Source organism: Sorex fumeus, unplaced genomic scaffold (assembly GCF_029834395.1).
Source record: "Sorex fumeus unplaced genomic scaffold, SorFum_2.1 ptg000095l, whole genome shotgun sequence".
Taxonomy (NCBI): domain Eukaryota; kingdom Metazoa; phylum Chordata; class Mammalia; order Eulipotyphla; family Soricidae; genus Sorex; species Sorex fumeus.
In genome coordinates, this window is record NW_026606152.1 from 4337203 (window position 1) to 4363288 (window position 26086).

A 26086-nucleotide genomic window follows, 5' to 3' on the forward strand; every position below is an offset into this window, starting at 1 on the left:
CCACTGTACCAGGAAGGACCTGGGGGTACTACAAGCAGGACCTGCACAGTCATGTGTCCCCAGTCCCGTCTCTTGCCCCGTCTCACCTCTCCCCATCGGCTCCACCCACACTGCCAGATTCCCCCATGACAGTAGCTGGGGCCGTGACCCGAGACCTGCTTGTCGCCCAGGGTCTTCTCCGGCAGAACCTGAGCTGAAAGCCCACCTGGGCCAGTCATGTGGCCTCTCTCTGCCTCAGCTGTGGCCCACTGGGCAGCAGGACGAGAGATCTCAGCCTCGAGGGGGGCTTTCGGGAGAGACCCTGTGCCCGGGACGCCCTGCTGCCCACCCCCACCGGCGGCGCCTCACGTGCCTTGCGCTGATTCTCCTCCTGTTCCTGCCCGTCCCCTGGGCTGAGTGCCGGGACCCGCTGCCTGGGCACTGCCGCCGAGTCCTGGCAGTGGGACTGGATCACGGACGTCCTGGGCTGCAAGACTTCTGTGGACGCTGAAACAGCAAGACATGCCTGAGGCCAGGCCCCGTGGCCCCCACGCCCTGCCTGCCCCCATGAGGACACTTCGTGGTGGGGCAGTCGCGTTTCAGATGCTGACGAGTGACAGCACGTGCCTGGAGCCTGAGCCAGGGGACAAAAAGAAGCGACTGGAGGTGTGGACTCCCCAGGGACGGGCAGCTGGCGCCTGCAGCTCTGTTCACAGTGCTCAGCAGATAGAAGGCGGGGTTACAGGTGGGCGTGAGGCACTGGGGCGATAGGCCCAGGATGCGGAGGCCTGAGACTGCGGGGTGTGGCTCAGTGACCCCAGTGCCACCAAACATAGCGACTCTCAAAGGTGCGGGCTCTGGACTCAGGAATTAGGGCTTAGCCCCCGCTCCCAGGCATCGGCTCCCCCACATCTTGGTCCCGCCCGTGGCACGTCCCACGTACCCACAGGTCGCACAGAGGCTGCTCACTGAACAGGGAGCCTCGTGCGTAGGCAGGGAACAGGCGCCCACCAGCCCTCCGGGGTTGTACCTTCTTAGGAATAGGGTGGGTGGAAGGAAGATTTAGAAAAACAAAAGCTTGTGAAGTTCAGGAAGAGCCGTGGCTCTCAGTAAGTGCCACTGTTGTGCCTGTGGGTGATTTGAGTCGTAGCATTTGCAGAAACCTTCCTCATGAGAGCATGGGGTCACAGAGTGCAGGGCTGCCCCCAGAAGGACGCAGGGTGGTGGCTAGGACCCTCTTATGAATGAAGGGGCCGTTAGACAAAGGCCCATCAGTGCCTGCACAATGTTATACATACACACATACATGCATGTGCTCGTGTGCACACACGTGCACACACGCACACACACACACACACACTGTTCAGTGTAGATGGGGAAACCAAGTCACAGAGCCAGAAGATGCTACCGGGTCTGGAACCCAAGTCTCCCAGCTGCCAGCCCGAAACCTACCCCCCAGTCACCTGTCCTGGCTGGAAGGGACGGAAACTGCTCTGGGGGCGCCCCCCCCCCCAGGTGAGCCAACTCCGGCGGGCCGTGTGCTGCGCCAGGCTGCAGAGGCCTCTGCCAGGCCGCCTCCATTCAGCTCCGCCGAGCGCGCAGAGGTGAAGGGAACCCACAGACTTCCCAGCCAGCCTCCACGGAAGAGGAAATGCACAAACACAGGATTCCAGAACCCTCCGTGTCCTTTTCTGCACCACCATGGCCAAGTTTGGCCAGGCCTAATCTCATTAGCTGCCTTTACTCTTGTGAATGGTGCATGCGATCTTTGCAGGATAGTTTGGGAGACCAGCTCAGAACTCAAGAGGGGTCTGCGGGTGAAGACCACACGGAGCCCAGCCCTCCCCGCCCCTGCAGCGCCAAGGCGACCTTGGCAGGAGGCACCGTCCAGGCCCCGTCGGAGCTGGGGCATGCAGGCAGGGGCCCTGCCCCCACGAGGTGGCAAACAGGCTGCGCTGTGCTGGTTTGCTCGTTTCCTTTATGTCTCCCGGCTCTTCCTGCCCTGGCCTGGCTAGAGCTGCTGTGATTTTTGGGCAAGACGTGGTCACAAATCATCGTTGGGCCAGAATGCGCCAAGCAGCGGCTGGAAATCGGAATAGCTTGTTCCTGGTCTCTGCCTGCACCCGCTGGGGACCCTCCCCTCCCCCCCCAGGCAATCAGGTTACTTGGCTAGGGGCTGGACCTCTTGGGGGCTGGACACTCGTCACACGCTCAGCAACTCAAATCCACCTTCCTCCCTACTCCCTCTCCCCCTCTGCACCCCTTCCTCCCTAGCTCCTGCTTCTCCTCTGCAGGTCCCTGACCTGCCCGAGAGGCTCCAGGCACCTGAGCCAGTGTCACTCCCACCCAACTGAAACTGGCTCAGGGAAGGACCCAAACGGGCAGATTTGGATCCTTTACACCTGACTCTGCTTGAACCTCAACAGGGCTGATGCTTCCCTCGTGAAACCTCAGAGCTGCGGCCTGGACATGCTTCCCCAGAGGATGGGGGCAAAAGGGCCCCTGCATCCGGGGCGGCCTCCTTCCGTCTCCAGCTGTTGCCACCAAGCTGGACCCCTCCCTGTCCCGCACAGCCTCGCTCCTCGCTGGGCTCTCTCCTCGCTCTCGGCCCCCTTTCCCGGGTGCTGTGGGGAGATGGGGGGGCCGGGGAGTCCATTTGGGAGGCAGCCCTCTGTCAGTCCGGTCCACCAGAGGACAGCTCAAAGGGCAGAGCTAGACCAGGCCGGAAGCCAGCAACAGATGCAGAAACAGTCCCAGGAGTCTGAGTTCCGGGAGGGCGATGGCTCTACGGATGATTCCCTTCAAATTACGAGGTTCTGGCTCATATCAAAGCCTCCAGGACAGTCACTGCCCTGTGGGCTGTGCCTCCTCCCCCCAGATTCTGGCTGGGCATGGCTGCAGTTCCTGTGACTCAGCTGGATTACCGGGCTCCTGAGACTGCTGCCCCCTGTCGTCTCTCCAGGCCTGTTTACTGCCCAAGGCTGGAGGCTGACACGTGCACAGGCCTGGGATGAAGCTCGTTTGGCCTCAGACAAGGCAGGCTGCCTTGGAACGAGAGAATCCTGTCGGCTGCCTCCACCAGAGGCCCCACTGGTGGCAGATTCACATCAGGGGCGAAGGGCACCCCTGTCACTCAATTATTATTCCTCGGCCTCGGGGAAAGGAATAGGTCAGGTTTTCATAAGGAAAGGCCCAAAGAAAGACCCGAGACTTCCCTGCAGCAATCCTGACGTTTGTGGCTTGGTGCCGGCCTCCTTACTCCCCATCCATGTGGGTTCGGACCTCATTAGCTCAGAAAGCACCGACTTTGGGTTTTTCATACGTCAGCGAGGTGCTCCCAGCCTCCCGCTGCGGTGGGCCTTGATCAGGACAGCCAGGTGACCACGCCCCGCTCCATGCCCAGTCCGGGCCAGCAGCCTGCTCCAAGCGCGGAGCTCCCACTTCAGCACCGTGGCCTGGACAGTGCCAGGAGGCGCCGCCGTGCAGGGATGCCCGGGCCGCCGAGAGACCGGAGCCAAGGACGCAGGGGCTGGACCGGCCAGCAGAGGCCCTGGTCACGTGCCAGGGGGGCACCACCCTGGACTCGCCGCCGGTGTCCTGGGGAGCTCGGACCCCGTCCCGGGACGACCCCCAAGCTCCCGGGGGGCGGGCGCGCGCGACAGGGGGAGTGGGCGCCGCACGTGCAGCACTGACCCGCAGCCTGGCCGCTGTCCCGTTGCATGTCGCCCGCCCGCCGCCGCCGCCGCTCCGCGCTGGCTCCGCCCCGCGCGCCGTGGGGTCACGCCCGGAAGTCGGTGACGGACTGATGACCACCGGCTCCCCGCACCGCCCCGCTCCGCCTGCTCTCGGGCCGGGGCGCGAGTCCCGTCCGGGGCTCCGGACTCCGCGCTCCGGGCTCCGCGAGCAACCCTGGGGGCGTGCCCAGGGGCGTGTCCAGGAGGGGCGTGTCCAGGAGCCCCGCCCCGCTCCCGGGCCGCGGCCCTTACTTGCGGGCTCCTGCGCCTCCAGAGAAGGACCCTTGGTTGATCTTTAAATACTCCAAGGGTCTTTTGCTGGGAGGTCGCAGAATTCAGAGACTCTTGGACCTGAGAGCCAGCCACCTGCTAAGCCCTCCCTCAATCCTTCTATGCGAAGGGGATTGGGGAATTCACATTTTCATTTCAAAGATCTTTTTTTTTAACGGTTAGAAAGACAGATTTGACGGCTTTAAGGTAGAAGGCAACTGATCTCGCTCTAAAAACAAATGAATATTAGCACACAGGCTCAACATGCAAGAACATGGTAGTAATCTCTTATACAAGGGCTTATCGGCTTTGTGTGTGTGAGTGGGGGACAATACCACAATTTTCACACATTTTTCAAATTTTCCTTTAAGGAAACTGTTGGGGATCATTTTAACGTATTATTCATAACAAACCATACAAAGCAAATTATTTAGGACTTGCTTTTGTGACAGACTTGGGTGGTGGCAGGGTAATCCAAAATAATGGAGGTGGGAAGGTTCTCATGATGGTGATGGGATTGGTGTTGGAATACTGTGAAGATTTTTTTTATGCTGTGAAGACTTTTTTTTAAAAAGGGAAATAGTCACAAGCTTCCTTCCCCACTTCTAACCAGGACGATTCCATGCTCCCGTGTGTGGATTTCACGACCCTCTCGGGTGAGCTTTCCACCAGGACGGCACCACTCCACAGCCGGCACTGGCCTCATCATCTACCCTTGCTAGGGTCTCTGCTTTCCCCGCTCCGGGCCTCAGTGTCCTCCTCTGTGGGGTCACCACCATGCCCACAGGCTAGGGCAGCCATGAATCGATTGGTTAATACAACTGGTGCGCGCAGCAAATGTTAGATCTCTTTTTGTTGTTAGTGGTTTGTTGTTTGTTTTGGGGTCACACTTGGCTGTGCTCAGGGTTTACTCCCAGCTCTGAACTCAGGGAGCACTCCTGGCAGCGCTTGGGGTACCATAGGGGGTACCAGGGATTGAAACTGGGTTGGCCACTTGCAAGGCAAATGCCCTCCCCACTGTGCTGTCGCTCCAACCCCGAATGTTAGCTCTGCTTCATGAGGTCTTCTGTGTGTAACAAGGGGAGTGCTCAATGATGGTGTAACAACATAAATTGGTCTTTCGTATGCCCCAGAAATCCCCACTTCATTCCCTGTCTAATATTTCAAATTTATTTGATTTTTAAAAAATAAATAGACTCAGCAAACAAATCCCCCGAGCTGTTTCTTCCTCTCTGGAAAATCGTATTCGTGGACTCCCAGGGATGTTTCCGAGGGCGACTGGGAGGGTCGCATCAGAGGCATGCGAGAGTCTCGCTGATGGGCATTTCACTGCAGGAGTGTATCTTCTCTTCTGACTGGCTTGCCCAGGGTTGGGAGGAAAGTCTCAGGGCTGGATCACAGTTGTGATTTCAGAGCAGCAAAGGAGGCCAATGTCTAGAGTGCCCTTCACTGCTTTGCCAGTGGGGAAACTGAGTCCCACAGGAAATAAGCAATGTGCCCCAGTGACACTCCTTCCACCTCCCATATAAGTAGCTCCTTAGCACAATTAAATGCAGCAAATACACGATGTGATTTCCTCTTTGTAAAAGGAGCGAAAACCATTCCCTGAAAAGAAATCCTTCAGAAGAGCTAAGAAACTTATGAAATGGAAAAATATTCTAGTGACTTGCATTTTTAAGGGCCAGACCATATATCACACCGCTGGCATCTAATCAGTATGGCGCTGACAGAAACGAACAAATGCTTGAGACAACGGAAGTCAGAACTGAAATGAAGTTCTAATCTGAGCTTGATTATTTTAGGACGAACAGGATAGCTCCATTCAGGGGAAAAGAATGAATTATTAATCAATACTGCTGAAAATGAGCTGACCATCCAAAAAGGGGAAAAGATAGTCTCCAATCTTATTCTCAGTATAAGATTTTAGATGATTTAAAGACCTACATTAGTGCCTAATTTAATAAAGGTAAAGGCCCTCCCGTTGATCGTTGATTTGCTCGAGTGGGCCCAGTAACGTCTCCATTGGAGACTTTGTTGTTACTGTGTTTGGCATATTGAATACTCTTGGTAGCTTGCCGGGCTCTCCGAGAGGGGCGGAGGAATTGAACTCGGGTTGGCCATGTTGGCTGCTTGTAAGGCGAACGCCCTACCCGCTGTGCTATCGCTCCAGCCCGCCTAATTTAATAAGCAGCAAAAATCTTACAAAGAAGAATCTGGAATCCCAGAAGCAAGCAGAGTCAATGCAGCAATGCATCTAGGCCATGTTGGGGGGACGCCCAACATCCAAAGTCTCTCTGTCTGTCTCTGTCTCTCTGTCTCTATCTCTGTCCTCTTTTTCTCCCTCACTCATCCCTCCAGGGTTCCAAGGCTCCCGGAGCAAGCAGGTGGCAGGGGTCATTTCCCATACTAGGCAGAACTGGGAACTGCCTCAAGGAGCTGGTGAGAGGCGAGGTTGCAGGTAGGCAGGGGCTCAGGGCCAACTTACATCAGTCCTAGATTCCCCCAAGCATTTTCCCGGATGATGGAGGTTGGAAGAGAGGGAAGCCATAGACTTGTTTCTCCAGGCTGCCGCCTCCCTCCTGCCCACTTCACATAAGCCAGCTGGGACCCGAACCTTCTGGGGCAGGGGCCGTTTCTCCACCAGCAGCACTTGTGTATGTGTCTGAGGTTCAAATCTGCAGTCCCAAAGTAGACCTTTCCCTCCCCACCTCCGACACATACCACACGCACACACACGCCCCAATGCAGATCTTACCAAATGTTGCTGGACATCAATAAGCTTAAAATGATCTTAAAAGCAAGCTAAAACTATATCACACCAAAGGAAAAGACGTGAGACCAGCACAGTCCCACAGCACAGATTTTCAAAAGGTCTTACAAGTCAGTGTGGTGTTGGCATGAAAGACAGACACATGGGTGGACTCCGTGGGTGGGAGAGATGGCACAGGGGTCTAGATGCTTGCCTTGCCTGCAGTTAACTCAACACAGATGGCCCACCCAGCCCCCACCATGCACGTGACTGGCCCCTGTTTTGATCCCCGCCACTCCACACGGTTCCCTGAGTATACCAGGAGTGATCCCTGAGCACAGAGGCAGGGGTAAGCCACCAGCACGGTCAGAGGGCGCCCCTGTAAAAAAATAAAAAATATATAGTATAGCTGGAGCGATAGCACAGCGGGTAGGGCGTTCGCCTTACACGCGGCCAACATGGCCGACCCGAGTTCGATTCCTCCGCCCCTCTCGGAGAGCCCGGCAAGCTACGGAGAGTATTTGATATGCCAGACACAGTAACAACAAAGTCTCCAATGGAGACGTTACTGGGCCCGCTCGAGCAAATCGACGATCAACGGGAGGGCCTTTACCTTTACCTTTTATATAGTATAGTATCAAAAAGCATGACAAGATTAATCATATAAGATTAAAAGGCAACACCCATCTAGCACATGTTTATGAGACCCTCAGAATGACCCCTCCAACTCTATAGGGGTTGGCTAAGGAGAGGGGAGGACAACAGGCTGGTGGGGGTGGAAAATGGTGCCTCTGCCAGTCCTTAAAATGTTAAAGGCCCATTTGGTGCACGGCTTAAGCACTGCACTGTCAGTTACAGAGCCCACAGCAGCGAGGGCATTTGCCACCACAAAGATGTCCAGAAAACCGGACTCTAAGAGCTGAGAGCTGGACACAATCCAGATGGCCATTAACATGTGCACGGAGAAGCAAGTGGGGTGTGTCCATGCAAAGCGCTCATTCCCTGCAGCTAAAAGAGAGCTCACTGCTAATGGGCAGCAAGCCGGGGATCTCAAAATAACCCCCCGAAAATAAGACTCCAAACGAGGAGAGGATGCTCTGGGGGAGGGAAACATACAAACTAAGAGTAAGGAATTTTTTTTGACACACCCGGCAATGTACAGGGGTTACTCCTGGCTCTGCATCAGGAATTACTCCTGGCGGTGCTCAGGGGACCATATGCGATTCTGGGAATCAAACCCGAGTCGGCTACGTGCAAGGCAAGCGTTATACCTGCTGTGCTATCACTCCAGCCCCAAGTAAGGAATTTTCATAAGATTGTAGAAGTAGCAGATGCAACAGACTTTACAACAAGAAACAATGCCAGAGACATTATAGCATGATAAACGGGCTAAATGATCCAGAAAACAGGGGCGATTGAAATCAAGTATCTCTCTAATACTAAAGTAGTACTCTAATTCAAAATGCAGTACCTGTATTGCAAACCATAATGCCCAGAAGGGAAAAGAGAGAGAGAGAAAGAGAGGGAGTGGGGAAGTGCCTACCACAGAGGCTGGTTGGGGGCAGGGCAGAGGTTTGGCTAGAGGGAAACTGGGGACATTGGTGGTGGGAAAAGTACACTGGAGAATGGATAGGTGTTGGAACACTGTATGTCTAAAACCCAATCATGAGCAACTTTGTAACTGTGTATCTCATGTGATTCAATTAAAAATTGCATTCATCAAAAAATAGCAGAATCAGAGGTTGGAGAGATAGTCCAGTGGTAAGGCGCTTGCACTGCATGCTGCCCACCCAGTTTGACTTTCAGCACTGAAAATGGTCCCCAGAGCACTGCCAGGAGTGAGCCCTGCCTGAGCACAGAGCCAGGAGTAAAGCCTGTGCAAATCCTGGTGTGACCTCCAGACAAAAAACTAAAACAATATTACAGAATTAAATGGAGAAACAGGCATATTCACAATTATGGTTGCTGATTTTTAGATTATTATACTTGAAACAATATGTTTACAGTGTTGTTGGCATCCCGGCTGTTAAAAGTTACTATAACTATACAAAGTTACAGTTATGCAAAGTTATAGATGTACAAAGTTACTATAGTTACTGATTTTTCACCTAATTCTCTCAGCAAGTGATAGAAATAAACATAAATCAGTAGGATTATACAAACAGCTCTGCTAATCAATTTGATGTAATTGACATAGTCCTTTATCCAATGACAGCAGAATGGAATATTTTTCTTTTAAAAACTAAAGTGTAGGGGCTGGAGTTATAGTACAGCGGGTAGGGTCATGCTGTCAACCGGGGTTTGATTCCCAGCATCCCATATGGTCCCCCAAACACTGCCAGGAGTAATTCCTGAGTGTAAAGCCAGCAGTAACCCCTGGGCATTGCTGGGTGTGATCAAAAAAGCAAAACAACAGCAACAACAACAACAACCTGAAGTGTGACATTTTGTTAATTTCAGGAATACAACCTAAGGCTAGTACATCTGTATATCGATCATTTGTACATACACTATTAAAGGATCACCATAGTTTAACTTGTCATCTTATACAATTTTTTTGCTTTGACAATTTTTTTTAAATTTATTTATTTATTTATTGAATCACTGTGGGAAAGGTTACAAAGCTTTCAGGTTTAGGTCTAAGTCATGCAAATATCAAACACATTTCCCTTTACCAATACTTATTTTTTTACCATGAAGAACCCCAATAAAACCCCAGCCCCCCACCCCTCCCAGTCCCTGTGAGGCAGATGAATTCTAGTTAACACTCTATGTGCTTTGATTAGATTCATTGTTTCAATAAAAGATTCACCAGTATTATTTAGAGTTTACCCCCCCCCCCCCCCAAATCAGACATGCTGAAAAAGCATTGTGAAGTGACCTGCTTTCTACAGCTAGGTTCAAGAATTAAATGTTGGTTTTGGATTTCTGCTATTTTACCCATTGACCCTGGAAGTATTTCTACTGAAAGTCAGATAGTTAAGAAATTGGTTTCTGTGTTCTGGAGTCGTGGCCGTGCTGGAGAGCCGCTTGTGGGGGCAACTGTTGGCCTCGGTAGGGCGTGAAGGACGGACCGGAACGCCCCCCTTCCCATGAGGTTTTAGTCGCCCCCACACCACCAGCTCATACCTGCTGTCCACAAGGCTCCCATGCGGCCGCCATCTTTCTCCAGAGAGGAGAGGGCGAATGGGACAACACCCTTTCCCCTCCGGACAGACATGATGGCCTGGATTAACGCATAGTCCGTTCACTTTTCTGCTCCAAGCTGCCAGGTTCTGCATTAAGTCCGTGTGCTTCTGGGGCCGTGGCTGTGCTGGAGAGCCGCTCGCGGGGGGCAACTGGTGACCTCGGTAAGGCGTGAAGGACGAACCAGAATGCCCCCCTTCCCATGAGGTTTTAGTCGCCCCCACACCCCCGGCTCATACCTGCTGTCCACAAGGCTCCCATGTAGCCGCCATCTTTCTTTCCAGAGAAGAGAGGGCGAATGGGGCAACACCCTTTCCCCTCTGGGCAGACATGATGGCCTGGATTAACGCATAGTCCATTCACTTTTCTGCTCCAAGCTGCTGGGTTCTGCATTAAGTCCTTGTGCTTCTGGGGCTGTGGCCGTGCTGGGGAGCCGCTCGTGGGGGCAACTGGTGACCTCGGTAGGGCGTGAAGGATGGACCGGAACGCCCCCCTTCCCATGAGGTTTTAGTCGCCCCCACACCCCCGGCTCTTACCTGCTGTCCACAAGGCTCCCATGTGGCTGCCATCTTTCTTTCCAGAGGGAGGAGGGCGGAAGGGAGCAACACCCTTTCCCCTCCGGCAGACTTGATAGCCTGGATCAATGCATAGTCCGTTCACTTTTCTGCTCCAAGCTGCTGGGTTCTGCATTAAGTCCTTGTGCTTCTGGGGCCGTGGCCGTGCTGGAGAGCCGCTCGTGGGGGGCAACTGGTGGCCTCGGTAGGGCGTGAAGGACGGACCGGAACGCCCCCCTTCCCATGAGGTTTTAATCGCCCCCACACCACCAGCTCATACCTGCTGTCCACAAGGCTCCATGCGGCCGCCATCTTTCTTTCCAGAGAGGAGAGGACGAATGGGACAACACCCTTTCCCCTCCGGACAGACATGATGGCCTGGATTAACGCATAGTCCGTTCACTTTTCTGCTCCAAGCTGCCAGGTTCTGCATTAAGTCCGTGTGCTTCTGGGGCTGTGGCTGTGCTGGAGAGCCGCTCGCGGGGGGCAACTGGTGACCTCGGTAGGGCATGAAGGATGGACCGGAATGCCCCCCTTCTCATGAGGTTTTAGTCGCCCCCACACCCCCGGCTCATACCTGCTGTCCACAAGGCTTCCATGTGGCCGCCATCCTTCTTTCCAGAGAAGAGAGGGCGAATGGGGCAACACCCTTTCCCCTCCGGGCAGACACGATGGCCTGGATTAACGCATAGTCTGTTCACTTTTCTGCTCCAAGCTGCTGGGTTCTGCATTAAGTCCTTGTGTTTCAGGGGCTGTGGCCGTGCTGCAAACTTAACTCTGATTTTCAGGGAGAAAGGTTGGGTGTTTACTTCCCAATGATCACTTTGTATATAGAGAGAGGTCGCGCATCCACGTAAGCGGCCCCTCGGTTTTGAAAAAAAGTCCTAGTTCCCGCATACTTGAGCTGTGCTTGTAGAGGCTTCTGGTCACCGGGGTTCCATCTGGGGGAGGCGAGATGTGGTACCTACCCCATTTGGGACTTGCAGGTGATCTCGGCTCTTTTTGGAGCCTGTTTTTTTTTTTTTTCCCCCTCCGGGATCTGTGGTTCCCGCCCTCCATGTGGTCCTTCTCTTAGGCTTTATGTTGTAAAAATGGCCTGCTTTGACAATTTTTAAGAGATACCTTGCTGGCAACTTTTAAATAACATTTGTAATAGTTTTCCTATAGTACTGTTACCACTTCACAATATCCCCCTGGGCTGGTTTATTTAACTGGGAATTTGATCCTTTTCATCCTCTTTTTACCCATTCTGCTCAGCTCCTATTTCCCTGCTTCTGATAACCACCAACATAATCTGTACTAACTTGTTTTCTTTATGTTTGGAGCCTGCATGCCAATGAGATCATACGGGATTTCATCTTTCTCTGGCTTGTTAACTTAGCGGGCTGGAGCGATAACACAGCGATAGGGCGTTTGCCTTGCACGCAGCCAACATGGCCGACCCGAGTTCGATTCCTCCGCCCCTCTCGGAGAGCCCGGCAAGCTTCCGAGAGTATCTCGCCCGCATGGCAAAGCCTGGCAATGGCAAGCTCCCCTTGACGTATTCGATATGCCAAACACAGTAACAAGTGTCACAATGAAGGCGTTACTGTGACTGTTAACTTAGCATCATGCCCTTGAAGGCTACGGAGTTGTCATAGATGACAAGATTTCCCCTTTAGCTGAGTCATGTACATGTACATATCTTTACACACATGGGTACTACTACATTTTCTTACCTCTCTTTTAATAGACAATGGGGTTCGGGCTGTTTCCATGGTGTTCCCACCAATGACACCGAACGCCTCTCTCCACATCCTAGCCACACTCAAACTTCCCTGTCTTGCTAACAACAGCCTCTCTCACGGGGCTGAGGTGAGGCAGCTATGTTTGGATGGGCACTTTTGGATGATTAATGGCACTGAATACCTTTTTACCCACCTGTTGGGCATCCGAGTATCTTCTCTGGGAAACTGTTTCTGTAGGCGCACTTTAAAATCAGACTGCTGGGGTGGTGCAGTAGTACAGCGGGTAGGGTGTTTGCCTTGCATACGGCCAACCTGGTTGGATTCCTGGCATCCTATATGGTCCCCAGCACCGCCAGGAGTAATTCCTGAATGCAGAGCCAAGAGTAACCCCTGGGTGTAACCCAAAAAGCAAAATAACAACAACCAACCAACCAAACAAAAAATAAACATTGGCCCCTGATTTAAAGAAAAAATCAGACTGGTTTATTTTTTTGAGATATATAAGTTACTTATATAATTTTCATACTCATCTTGTATCAGTTCTGTGATTTGCAAATATTTCCACTCATTTACTGGTTGCCTTTTCATTTTGCTGATTGTTTCCTGGGCTGTGAAGGAGGCTTTTAGTTTGATGGATCATACTTGTTTATTTTTGCTCTTGTTGCTTTGACTTTTGGTGCTAAATATAGATAAAAATTCAAACAATCACCAATAATTTTCTTTTGTCTTGGGGGCCACACCCAGTGATGCTCAGGGTTAGCTCTGTGCTTAGAAACTAGTCCTGGTTCTCCTTGGGGGATCATATGGGATGTCAGCAGTCAAACTCAGGTGGGCTGCTGTGCAAGACAAGTGCACTGTACTATCTCTCCGCGTCCCCTCCCCCCACCAATAATTTCTAATCAAGTCAAAGAGATTATTGCCTGTGTTTTTCCTCCCAGCACAGCGGGTAGGGCGTTTGCCTTGCATGCGGCTGACCTGGCTGACCCGAGTTCGATTCCTCCACCCCTCTCGGAGAGCCCGGAAAGCTACTGAGAGTATCTCACCCGCCCGGTAAAGCCTGGCAACTACCCGTGACATATTCAATATGCCAAACACAGAAACAACAAAGTCTCACAATGGAGTTGTTACTGGGCCCGCTTGAGCAAATCGACGAACAACGGGAGGACAGTGCTACAGTGCTACAAGTCTCACATTCTGGTCTCCTGTTCATTTGGGCCAATGTTTTGTACATGAAGACAATGATGCAGGTCATTCTTTTGCATGTGGTTGCTTGTTTTCCCGGAACCATTTGTTGAAGAGATTGTCCTTTGCACATTGTATATTCTTTCCACATTATATATTCTTGTAAATTAATGGACTATATGTGTGCAGATTGAGTTTTGGACTCACTATTCTGTTTTATTTATCTGTGTCCATTTGCTCGCCCAGTGCCTTTCTCTTAATTATTGTTGTTTGTATTATTGTTTGAAATCAGGGAGTGTGATACTTCTAGCTTTGTTCTTCTTTCTCAAGATTGCCTTGGTTTTGGGGAATTGTCTTTGGCTATACAAAAAAATTAAGAATGCTTGCTTGATTTCTGTAAAATTTGCAGTTGAAATTTTGTTAAGGATGATATAGAATTTAGCCACCCGTGATGTATTCGATATGCCAAACACAGTAACAAAAAAATCTCCAATGGAGATGTTACTGGGCCTGCTCGAGCAAATCGATATAGAATTTATAAATTACTGTAGGTAGAATGGACATTTAAGCAAGATTAAATCTTTAAATCCATTAGCATGACAATTTTTCTTATTTGTTTATATTTATTTATTATATATTTATCACAAAATATACTAATTGTGTAAACTCACACAAAATAGGGGGCACGGCACCCACAGCAGTGGTGGCTCTATCTCTCCCGCCACCCGCGTTCGGTAGTCTCACCCTTCTCCCACCCCGGAGAGGTCGATGGCGATGGTCAGGCGGAGGAAGGAACGAGGGCCAGGCTGGTAGGTATTAGTCGTAGTTTATTCTGATTCTCTCCTCATCTGTCTCTGCTCCTGTCTCTCTCTGTCTCTCCTCGTCTCTCCTTCTGTCTCTGCCCCCCTGCCCAATCTACAGTCTCCTTATATCTCTCTCCAAGAGAATGGGGGAAACAATTACATATAGGTGTGGTCACAATCAATAGGGGTGGAGATCAACAGGGGTAGAAATCTTAGCCTCAGGGAAGACCACTCCTAGGACAGATCCTTCCTCAGCAGGAGGACCCACCCTAGAGCATAATCCCATGGGCGTGCCTCTCCTCTCCTTGTCCGAAAAGCATATAAGAATATAATATAAATCATTTTGTATGGATACAGTAAGAAGTATCTTAAACTTATAGAATTGCTCTCCTAGGGCCATCTCGATCTCAGACTACGGTGCTCAGGCCAGATAGTCTTTCCCACCCCTAGCAGGATCCTAGTCTTGTCGTTACCTTTGGATCATGACAGCATTTGTCTATGATCAAACTCTTAACTTATAGTTAAGAATCGTGGCACTTTGGCCTGGCCCATTTCGTTGCCAGGGTAGCTCACCGCTTGCCCTGGGTCCATTCAGTCCCTCGTCGGGACTCTGCTTTTGGGGTGTTAGGAACTAAGGGCAACTGAGGCTTAAGTCGAGAAAGCAGATGCCCAGGAGTGAATAATATTCAAGGCCAATCAAATCCTAAGTTACAAAGCATAATGTTAATGGTCTTCCTGTATCTATACAAAAAGGATATTACTTTAAGGTAAACTGTTCATAAGGCATATGGAGAGGAGAAAGGCAATATTTCACTCATACATATAAAATCATAGATTTCTGGGAAACTGATCTTACAAATTAACAAAGTCTGATTAAGAGGAAAGCTGATTAACTGGGTGGGAAGGAGAGCATAGGGAAGAGTGTTTACATGTTTACATGAAACACAATGGAAGTGGAAGTGCCTCTGGAGCACTGTGGTGGTGTAACCAGATTAATGGGTGTAACCAGATAAAACCTAAGCTTCTTGAAGGACAAAGCAATGTTACCCAACACTAATGGTGACTTCCTCAGTTTCTTCCTTATAATTTTCAGCGTATAGGGCTTTCAACTCCTTGGCTGATTTGTTTACAAGTATTTTATTCCTTTGTAATACAGTTCTGAGTGTGTTAGTTTTCTTAATTTTTTTAATAATTTACTTATTAGGATGTAGAAATACAACAGAATTTTTTTGTTTTTTAAAATTTTTTCCTTTTTGTGTCACACCCAGCCGATGCCCAGGGGTTACTCCTGGCTCTGCACTCAGGAATGACTCCTGGCGGTGCTCGGGGGACCATATGGGAGGCTGGGAATGGAACCTGGGTCGGCCTCGTGCAAGGCAAATGCTCTACCTGCTGTGCTGTCGCTCCAGCCCCAGAATTTCATGTTTTGATTTTTGATCCTGACTTCGCTGAATTTATTGATTAGTTTTAACATTTTTGGTAGAATTTCCAGGATTTTATATATATCATGTTGTCTGCAATACGAACAGTTTTACTTCTTCCTTTCCAGTTCAAATACTTTTTCTTTTAATTGCTTAATTTTCTGGCCAGGACTTCCAAGATTACATTAAATAAAAGTGCTAAGAGTGGACGTTTTTATTTTGCTCTTGACTGTAAACTACTTGTTTGCTCTTGACATTCACTATACAGTACAGAATCAGCCATAGTTTTGTCATATCAACCCCTCCTACATTATTTACCCATTTTGCTGAGTTTTTTTTAAAAATCACATTGAATTTTGTCTAGATATTGAATTTTGTCAAGTCCTGTTTTAGGCATCTATTGAGATGATTGTATGATTTTATTTTGTTCCTGGTTTTCTCTTTCTGGAATTATACTTGTAGTTGAGGCACAAACATTTTGTTTTATCTTTTGGGTTTTGGGGGGTCACACCCAGCAGTACTCGGGGCTTCTTGTGGAAGGGCTTGGGGAACTCTACAGGGTTCCGAGGATTGAACCTGGGTCGACTGTGCAAATCTGTAGTGTCTCCCAGGCTCTCTAGGCATGAACATCTTGGTGGCAATGCTGCCTGGACTGCAGACTCCCACAAGCTCGTCAGAGACCACACTGTATGGCCATGGTGTGTGAGCATCCTTCGTTGTGACATTTGCCGGGGTTACACCATTTCGTGGTATTCATCCACACTCCTGTCTGCAGGATGTCCAGGAGTAACTGTGGTGCTGAGCAGCCAGGGTCAAACAGCAGAGTTACCAGGGTCACGGTGAGCACCTGTGGCTACTCCAGGGTTTGTCCATGTGCTTGTAAGGGATGTGTCCTCAGCCCCTGAGTGATGACCCTGCATCCTGATAATGTGTTCTATCATACCAATTGATCCGTGGACATTCAACTGTACCTGCCCCATGGAATAAATCCCACTTGATCACAGCATACGATTCTATTAACACATGCTAAATTCAGTTTCCTAGTATTTTGTTGGGTGTTTTGCATCAATGTGCATCGTTACACTGGCCTATTTTTTCCCTTCTGTGTTTTTCTTTATTTTTTCTCCCTTTGATCTTCTTTCTCCTCCTCCTCTAGCCAGCAGGAACTCAGAGCTAGCATCATTAGGGAAGGCTCCTTCCCCCCTCAGACCCAGCTCCCCATGCATGATTAGGAATGATCACAAGTTAGGTAAGTAACTGCATCTTCACAGCAACACTCCAGAGTCTGTAAAAAAAGGTGTTATGGGGCTGGAGCGATAGTTCAGTGGGTAGGGCGTTTGCCTTGTACGCGGCGGACCCAGGTTCGATTCCCAGCATCCCATATGGTCCCCCGAGCACCGCCAAGAGTAATTCCTGAGTGCAGAGCCAGGAGTAACCCCTGAGCATCGCCGGATGTGATCCAAAAAGCAAAAAAAAAAAAAAAACCAGTGTTACTACCCTGGCGAACTGCCTGTCCTCATCGCCCCTTTACCAGGATGCCAATCTTACTGGACCAAGGGCCTGCCCATGGCCAGCGTGCACTGCAGCTGCAGCAACCCTATTTCCAAGTTAGGGCACGTTTTAGGGTTGTGGGAATTGGATTCAGCATGACTCTTCTTCTCTCCAACCTGCATCCAAGCCTTGGGCAAGTCTTGCCGTTTCTAGAGCCCTGCGTTCGCTGATGCTCCATCCCTGGTCCCAGAGCAGCCATATCTGCACTCCCACAGCTGCAAGATGCCTCCAGGCGTGTCTGCATGTACCAGGTCTGCCCTCTGCGTGGGACGGGAGGTCTGGGCTCGCCTCCCGTTCCAAGCCAGGCTCGGCCATGCAGCTGGTGTAGGACACTGAGGCGGGAAGGGATGTGCTACATCACTTTCAAGTGGAAACTGGGTCTCCCTTACATCCCTCGCATCGTCAGCACCTAACTCTCTCCAGTCAATGGAACTCAAGAGTCTTGAGTCCCTACAGTAAGCGAAGTCCCCTGCTGTTCAGGTGTGATGTGTCCCTTGAGCTGGAGCTAAAGGACCAAAGGGGGTGGAGGGGTTATTCCAGGGGTTGTCCACGCAGGGCCCTATTCTAACCTCGCAGGCAGAATTGAAGGACGCACACCCGACAGTGGCTCTAAAGTCCACTACCCGAGCGAGACGCACTCAGGACTTGCTCCAAATTCCCCCGCAGAGCCAACAGGTTCTGGCAGCTGCGGCTGCTTCCCGCCCCTCCCCCACCCCCTTCCTCTCTCTCCTCACTGAGCGATCAGTGGTCGGAATGTCAGCTCTCTGGTCCCCAGGAAGGCCTCGTTGGCGACCGAGCGAGAGAAATGCTCCCGCAGCCCGCTCGCGCACGCACCAGTTGTGCAGGCATCATGCATTCCCGCTCTGCTGTGATGCTCAGCCCCGGCTCTCCCGCGTTCGCCTCCCTTTCCCCTGAGACCCTCATATGGCATCTTATATATATATATATATATAGCAAGCGCGGTGGCTGCGCCGCCCCCTGCCCGCCACCGCCTCCACCGAAGACCTAGGAGGGCCCCAGCTCCAGGTTACATAAACGCGGGCGCCCCCAAACCGCGCGAGCGGCCCCCCTGGGGCAGGGACGGACTCGTTTCCCAGGACCCTCGGCTCTGGGGACGCGCCGGGAGCACCTCGGCCCTAACGAAAGGCGGGGGTCGCTCGCGGGGAGACCCCTCCCCCGCCTCCACATACCCGCGGCGCGGGCAGGGGTCCCAGTGCGCACGCTCCGGCCCCGCGGAGCCCCGGCGGGCGTAAGCAGAACCGCTCCGGGCGGGGCCGTGGGAGGGGGCGGGGCGGGGGCCCCTGACTGGCAGGGAGCGGACCAATCGGAGGCCCGGGACGGGAGCGGGGCGGGAGCGCGGGCGGGCTGAGGCGCGGCGGGAGAGCACCGCCTCCCATGACTGGCAGGAGGCCAGGCCAATTGGCGGCCCGGGCCGGGCGCGGGGCGGGGCCGGGCTGGGCCGGGCGCGGGGCGGCCGAGGGAGCTGCAGCGGGGAGCGTGCGGCACGCGCGGACCGGCCGCCCCGACCGCCGCCCCTGGGAGCCTCGCGCGCCCGCCCGTCGCCGCCCCCACTGGCTTCTTAAGGATTTCATCATCATTATTATTTTTCTTTTGGCACGCTTACGTTTTCTGTTCCGTTTCGTCCTTTTCCCGGCGGGGGCGGCGGCTGCGCGAGCTCGGGGCGGGGAGGGGGCGGCCGGAGGATGCGGCGCGGGGCTGCAGCCCGGCTCGGGCCTGCGCGCGGAGCAGGTGGGTCCAGGTGCGCCGGCGGGCTCGGGGTGGGTGCGGGGCGGGAGGTGCGTAGGGACCAGTAATCGGTGGGCCGACCGGCTCCGGGGGACGCGGTGACCGGTGCCGCCCCGCCCCGCCTTCCCCCTCCTCCAGGCGCCGCACCCTCGGCGGACCCCCGCCCACCCTCGCACTCACCTCCGGGGCCCCCTTCCCGCCCCGTGTCCCCTGCCGCGCCCCGCAGCCCCTGCCTCTGCGGCGCCCCCCCCCCCCCGCACGCCCTCGGCGGTGCCACCCGCGCCCCATCCTCCCCATTCGGCCCCCACGTCCAGAGGGGGAGTGGGCGCGCCGGGCGCTGTCCGGGAGTGGCGCGGGGGGCGTGGCCGCCGTCTCGTCCAGGGAGCCCGGCTCGCGGCCGGCCGCGGTGGCACCGAGGATGGGCACCCGCGCGCGGCGGCCGGGGGGTGGCGGCTGGGCGAGGCCGCCGGGCCCGCACCCCCGCCCCGCGCACGGCACACGCTGCGGCGGCCTCGGCCACGCACAGCCCCGCGCTGCTCCGCCCAGGTGGGCGCCGCCGGGGAGGGAGACGTGGGGAGCAGGGCTGGGGGGCCGCGTCGGCGCCATGCCCGCTCGCGCCCGCTGGCCGCCGCGTGGGCAGCGCCGGGCTCGCGGTGGCCTTCGAAGCGCCTCGCGCCCCGCACGCAGCCGGTCTGGCGCTGTCGGCCGGGCCACCCCCACGCCTGCCTCCGGCACGGGCGCGGCGCCCTGGCCTGTCCTTGGCCTTTCTCCTTGCCCCAGCCGGCCCCTGGCCAGCGCTTTCAGCACCTGGCCAGCGCCTCCCAAGGCCGCCGGAGCGGGCCCGCACCCGCGCGGAGGGGACGGCGAGGGGCGGCCGCGCCTTGGCCTTCAGGACTGGAGTGGCAGGGACCCGCGGCCCGTGTGTCCACGGAGCCCGGTGGGATAGAGGGCCAGGACTGGGGAGTGGCGAGGGCGCCAGCATGCGGGCGCTCTCCCTCGGAGCGCGGGAACCGGCTTCCTTCTGTGTCGCCTCTGTAGGCTTCGGGATCCCGGCACGGCGGCGTTTGGTGTTAGACGCCCTCAGGACGCGAGGTGCCTAATATCCCTTCTAAATGACCCCCGCCCTGGCGTCTCTCCACAGTGCGCAGCGGGGGCCTCCCCCCACCGCACCCCAAGTACGGATGAGCTCCCTGCCCTCACCAGCCACTGGAGCTCCCTGCCCTGGCCACACCAGCTTCTCCTAAGTGTCCCCTCCCCACCAGCCACGCATCAGCCATCAGCCCCCTGAACCACCAGCCTCTCCTTCCTGCCGCCCCCGCGAGCCGTGGGTGTCTGAACTGCCTCCTCCCTCCTATCCCTGTGAGGCCCTGGTGGCGCCTTTTGTGCGCGGGATGACGCAGGGCTCCAGCCTATGAGGGCTGTGGGTATGGGTCTTATTCTTAAGCAGACAGACTTTGCCCTGTGGCAGCTAGGGACGGAGTGAGGTCTGGGGCCCAGGCTCTGGGGGGTCGGGGTGCCGGGGGCAGGTGGTGGCGCTGGCACAGGGCGGGGAGGGTGAGACCGGGTCTTGGGCATCAGGCGTCCTGCGGCGGATGTGTGGCTGTACGGGGTCAGCGACGCCTGTCTCCCTCCAGAGGACAGCAGCTTCCTCCAGGCTGGCCCTTCAGCCAGACGGTCAGAGGCCCCAGCCTCACCCGGCTGCGGCTGGGCAGGTGCCATCATGCCGGGTGTGCTGACTGACGCCTTGGGGCACCAGCGCCTGTGGGCCTCTCAGCTGGCTGTGTCCTGTTCTCTGGGCTGTTGATGATCTGCAGGTCCTGCCCTCATGTCTGTCTAGGCTGGGTGGGGTCAGTGATGTGGTCCCCGGGCCCAGGACGCACTTGATTCCTGGTCAGGATGGTGAAGGGATGTGTGACCAGCGATGTCAAAGCAGGCCCCTTTGCGATGTGGCAGAACAGAGGCCTGAGGCAAGAGTTCTGTTGGTCGTCGAGCTGAGTCGTCACTGAGGGGCCTTGTGAGGTGGGGAGAGTGACCATGGGGCTGACGCATAGTGGGTGGGCAGTGGGTGACCCACACCCTCCTGAGCAGTCCTCTGGGGCCTCTTGCTTCCGGGCCTGCTCCAAGGGCTGTAGCGATATCCACCCCATTCTTGGGAAGCCCTTCGTGGAAGCATCTCAGCGTGCCTGGAGGTGAGTCGCGGGCTGGGCAGATGGCCCTGCGCAGGTCACGGAACCCCGTGAGTCGGGTTCCTCTCATGCCAGTGTTCCCGGGGGTGATGTGAGGCTGTGAGAGGCAGAGGCGGCCATGAGCTCGCCCGTGGGGGCTCTGGGTTCCCGGCCTTTGCAGGCCTTCTGGGCTGTTTTGCGATGTCTGGGGGACCCTGACAGGTACGTGACTGCCCTGGGCGTGGCCGTGAGGATCCAGGCTCGGCTGGTCTGTGTGTCTCCACACCCGCGTGCTGCAGGAGATGCTTCGTCCGCTCACCTTTTCCGAAGCCAGCCAAGAGCCTAGGGTCAGGGGAAGGGCAGGGCCAGGCCCAGGAAGGGGTTAGGTACTGGGGATGCACTGTGAAGGGCCCCTCCTGGGTGGGGACAAGCCAGGGTGTTTGCAGGGGGAGCTCTGAGGGAAAGTAACGGGGGGTTCAGAACCAGCCAGCCAGCAGCCCGGAGGTGGGAGGCGCTGTCCTGTGCACAGGCCTGCTTCTGCCTTTGTGTGCTTACTTTCAAACCTCGAGCGGAGTCGGACTCCTCGGCAGTGAATGGAGATGAATGCGGACTCCTGGAAGCAAACCAGTCACCATTTGTTAAGCTCTGACCACGTGCCAGGGAAGCTGCAGCCTGTCTGCCACCGCCTGGGTTTTTTTTTGGTCAATAAAGTTTTATTGGCACACTGCCCCGCCCACTCACCTGCATCCTCCCCGGGGCTGCTTCTGTGCCGGTTGGCAGGGGTGGGCTGTTGCTGCCACCTCCTGCGAACCCCAGCACCTTCCCCGTAGGGCCCGTCCCAGGGGTTGGCTGCTCTCCGTCTGTGCTTCCCTGATTGAATCCATCGGATCCTGGACACACTGCCCAAGCGTGGCTGTGCCCCCTCCCCGACGGGCACAAAAGTGGGGAGCAGGCACTGGGATGCAGGAAGCCTATGTTCTGTACCCCACTCTCTGGGGGACAGACTTAAGGATTTTTTTGTTTTCCTCTCATTGAATCGCATCCTGATATATGTAATGTCTATATCATACATACACGCACACACACACGTGACAGTTTCCTGTCCCTGCCGAATTGTGCATGCATGTGTTTGCTGTGGTGCGGCCCCCACACTGTCTGCCCCAGAGCTCCCGCCTCTCAGAGCCCTTGCCTGTGGGCCACCCTTGGTGGAGCCGGGGGTCCTCTCTTCTCAGTGTTCAGGGGTCGCCCTCGGTGCAGGGTGCTGAGGCCAGGGCTCGCCATGCAGAGCGTGCTCGGTCTGTTGAGCCGTACCCCAGCTCTCTTCGCCCCACCACATGCCATGGGGGTTAGAGGGTCCAGGAGAGAAGCTACCCTGGCCCCTCATTTAGCGGATAGGGTAGCCTGGACTCCAGTGCCAACACTGCAGACAAGGGCCTGCAGCGCTCGAACCCTCTGCCACTCATGGTCCTGTGTGTCAAGTGGGAACATCCCAGACCCTTCAGTAAGACGGGGGGAATGGTGCCGCCTCCTGGGAGACTAGGCACACCCCACCAGGTATGGACCTCCCCAAATCCCACCCCAGCAGCAGGGTGTGCCCCGAAGTCCTCCACCAGACCTCGGAGGGCCCCGGTGCCCTGCTGCTGTTCCCTCACTGTGACACAGCCCTGGCCAAAGGCTGCTGCGGGTATGAAGGGAGGGCCAGTGCAAGGTGTCCAGTGGTGCCTGTGTGTGCAGGGGCGGGGGAGGCAGGGAGGATGCCCGCTCACCTGCACGCCCCATACCTGTTCCCGGGGTGCCTGGGCTGACTGCTGGCCTCTTCCTTGGAGAGGAGGGCGTCTTGCCGGAGGTGAGGCACGGTGGGGACTGCCCGCTGGCCACTTCTTGGTGCACTGGCATTGTCTTGCTGCTGCAGAGGCTGGAGTTCCATTGGGGTTTCATTTCCCTGATCAGGGTCTCACTCCTCCCCGCTCCCTTTTTTCTTTTTTATAAATTTGTTTATTAAATCACCATGAGAGCAGTTACAAAGCTTTTGGGATTAAGTCTCCGTCATACAATGATGAAACACCCATCCCTTCACCAGTGCCCATTTTCCACCACCAAAAACTTCAGTATACTCCCCATCCCCCACCCTCCCCTATCTGTAGGGCAGATGATTTCCATATTATTCTCTCTCTCTACTTTGATTACATTCAATATTTCGACACCATTATTATTTGGGATTTTACCCCAACACTCAGATCTGCCGAAAAAGCAACCGTAGACAATTTGTTTTCTGTTGCTGATTATGAAGAACATATGATGATGCTCAGCCTTAGTAGTGGCTGCGTGATTTTGGAATCCCGAAATTTTAACAATTAACTCTGGAGGGATTTCTGACAGAAGCCGCTGGGTTTTGAGATTTGTTCCTGAGTCTCTGGGATCATGGCCTTTAGGCAGTTTGACCAGGAGCCAGAGAGGCCATTTGTGGGTGGTGACTAGGGGTCTCTTTGGGGCAGGGAGGAAAGGACTGGCTCCACCCCTATTCCATATGGCCCCGCGTGTCTTGTCACTGCAGGCCCAAACCTGACTGTCCAGTGGCCTCTGGAGGATTGCGGCCACCGAGCTGCCAGGCGGAACAGGCCAAGGCACGAAACCTATTCCCTCCTACGGTGGCCTGGCACTGGTAACCTACTGCAGAGACCGGATGCATTTCTGCCAAAAGCTGTTGGGTTCCAAGGTTTGTGTCTGAGTCTCTGGAATCATGGCCTTTAAGCAGCTCGATCAGAAGCCAGAGAGGCTCGGGGTCTTGTTGGGGCCTCCCTGCTCACTTTTTATTGGGCAGAATTGATACAATGAAACATGAGCCACTTTGAAGTTGTGGACTCTCCAGTGGCATTTAGTGCGTTCCACAAGGGCTGGGGGCCATTTCTGTCTTGTCAGAAACATTTTCCTCACCCCCGAGGAGTTCCCATATCCATGGACTTGCGCCTCCTTGTGGGATCTGAGCCCAGCAGAGGGCTGGCTGTGGCCTGCCTCTGCCCCTCACGGATGCACAGTCAGTATTCCATGTCTACGTGGACCACACCCAGACATCCGGGGACGCTCCACTGTTTCCCCCGTTTGGGCGAGGGTGCACCGCGCAGATTTCCTTCCCGGGCCTCCCCCAGTCTGATTCTGTGCTCCGGGGCTTGGCTCCCTCCCCTGCCTGCTGTGCCCCTGTGTGGGGTGCATGGGGGCGACACGTTCCAGGCCATTCCGCCAGGGCCCCACGTCTGGAGTTTGACATGCTGTGGGCCTCTGCTGGGAGCTTTGCAATCTCCTGGTGTCCTGAGCCTGAGCGTGGGAACAGCCAGGAGGAGGACAGTGTGGGGTGAGTGTCCTGGAGAGGCCGCTGGCACCGTGCTTGGAGCTTGGAGCCGGGCGCTTCCGCTTGGTTCCTGGAACACGCTGGTCCGTCTCCCGAGTCTGTGTTGGCTGCAGCCCACATGCCCTCTGCTGCCCTCGCCCTCCCAGGCTCTCCCGGAGTGCCCCTTCCCTGGAGAGGCTGGTTCCCCTGAGATCTCCCGCTCTTCCCTGGCCTGAGTGCTCGTGAGCTGGCCCCACACACGGCTTTGCCACCTGTCACCACCCTTCCCGAGAGTCACTTCCATGTCCGCCTCAGGGCAGAGGACCACCGTGTCCCTTTGGGGGTTACGGTGATCATCAGGATAGCCTGCAGGGAGGGGCCGAGGGGGTGCAAACGATGGTCATCCAGGGTGGATGTTGCCGCAGGAGGAGTTGTGCCTGAGGCCTCCAGAGGACCTATAAGGTCACCACATGGGCCCACTAACATGAAGATGAGGCCCCTCTGAGTGGACAGGGGCCAGGAGGGAAATCTGTATGCTGAATCTCAGAGGTGTCCAGTGAGGAAGAGGGCAGAAGATGTTGGTGATAATTTTAACAGTGATTCCACATTGAAATGATACTCGGGCCACCAATATATTATAATATAAGGTAAAGGTAAAGGCCCTCCCGTTGATCGTCGATTTGCTCGAGCGGGCCCAGTAACGTCTCCATTGGAGACTTTGTTGTTACTGTGTCTGGCATATCGAATACTCTCGGTAGCTTGCCGGGCTCTCCGAATATTATAATATAATAATTATTATTATATATTATAATAATATAAATAATAGTAATATTGCAACAGATGGGCCGGAGCGGTAGTGCCATTGGGAGGATGTTTGTCCTGTGTGCAGCTGGCCCTGGCAGTCCATACGGTCTCCGGAACCCCCCAGGGTGATCCCTGAGGACAGAGCCAGAAGTAAGCTCTGGGTTTAGAGCCCCCCGCCCCCAGAGGAAACCAGACCTGTGGCCTGCTTTATTTTCATTTTCTTTAACAGGGTAACGAGGAGCCCCAGGTTGCGTGGGCTCACGGCGGGCTGTCCGGGGGCGCTGCTGGCCTCTCCCCGTCCATGGGAGGCTCTCACCAGCGATTTGCATCCCCTTTAGTTTCCGGAAACAGGCAGCTGGGTTGGAGAACGATGACGGAGCTTGTATGAGGGCGCCCACGAGCCCTTGGAAGGAACTGGCCCCCAGAAGACCTGATGTGACGAGGCCCAACCCAGATGGGTTGGGTTGGACCCGGGCCGCCATGGGCAGGGGTGAGGAGGAACATATGGGCCGCCCCACTGCCCACTAGCTCACTGGCCATGATCACCCTGCCCCACTGGCCATGGTCACTCTCTCTGGCTCTCTGGCTCACTCTGCACTGTGCAGAGGGGACCAGATGTGAACCTCCATCCATCCTAGTCGTCTTGGACGCAGCCAAGCTTTGGAATGGCCGAGAGCACTGGCCACTCTCCTGTGTCCTCTCCAAGCAGTGCTCTAGAGCCTCATGTTTGTCTTAGGGTCACAGCCAGCAGTGCTCAGGGATCATGCCTGGTGGTGCTGGGGCGCCCGTATGTGGTGCTGGCCCTGGCACTGGGGGTGGGCTGTGCACCAGGCAGGTGGGTGCCTTCCGCTCTGCGGGACCCCCGTCCTGCCCCAGAGTGTTCTGGTTCT

At 54.8% G+C, this 26086-nt stretch overlaps 1 protein-coding gene across 2 annotated transcripts in view; it reads left to right on the forward strand.

The window, feature by feature from the left end:
• Positions 1-18618: 18618 nt before the first annotated feature.
• Positions 18619-26086, forward strand: part of JAKMIP1 (janus kinase and microtubule interacting protein 1) — a 58372-nt gene continuing 50904 nt past the window's right edge. For both annotated transcript variants that reach the window (XM_056132774.1, XM_056132775.1), the window contains exon 1: positions 18619-18905. The gene's annotated coding sequence lies outside the window, so the exon portion shown is untranslated. The remainder of the gene's footprint in view (positions 18906-26086) is intronic.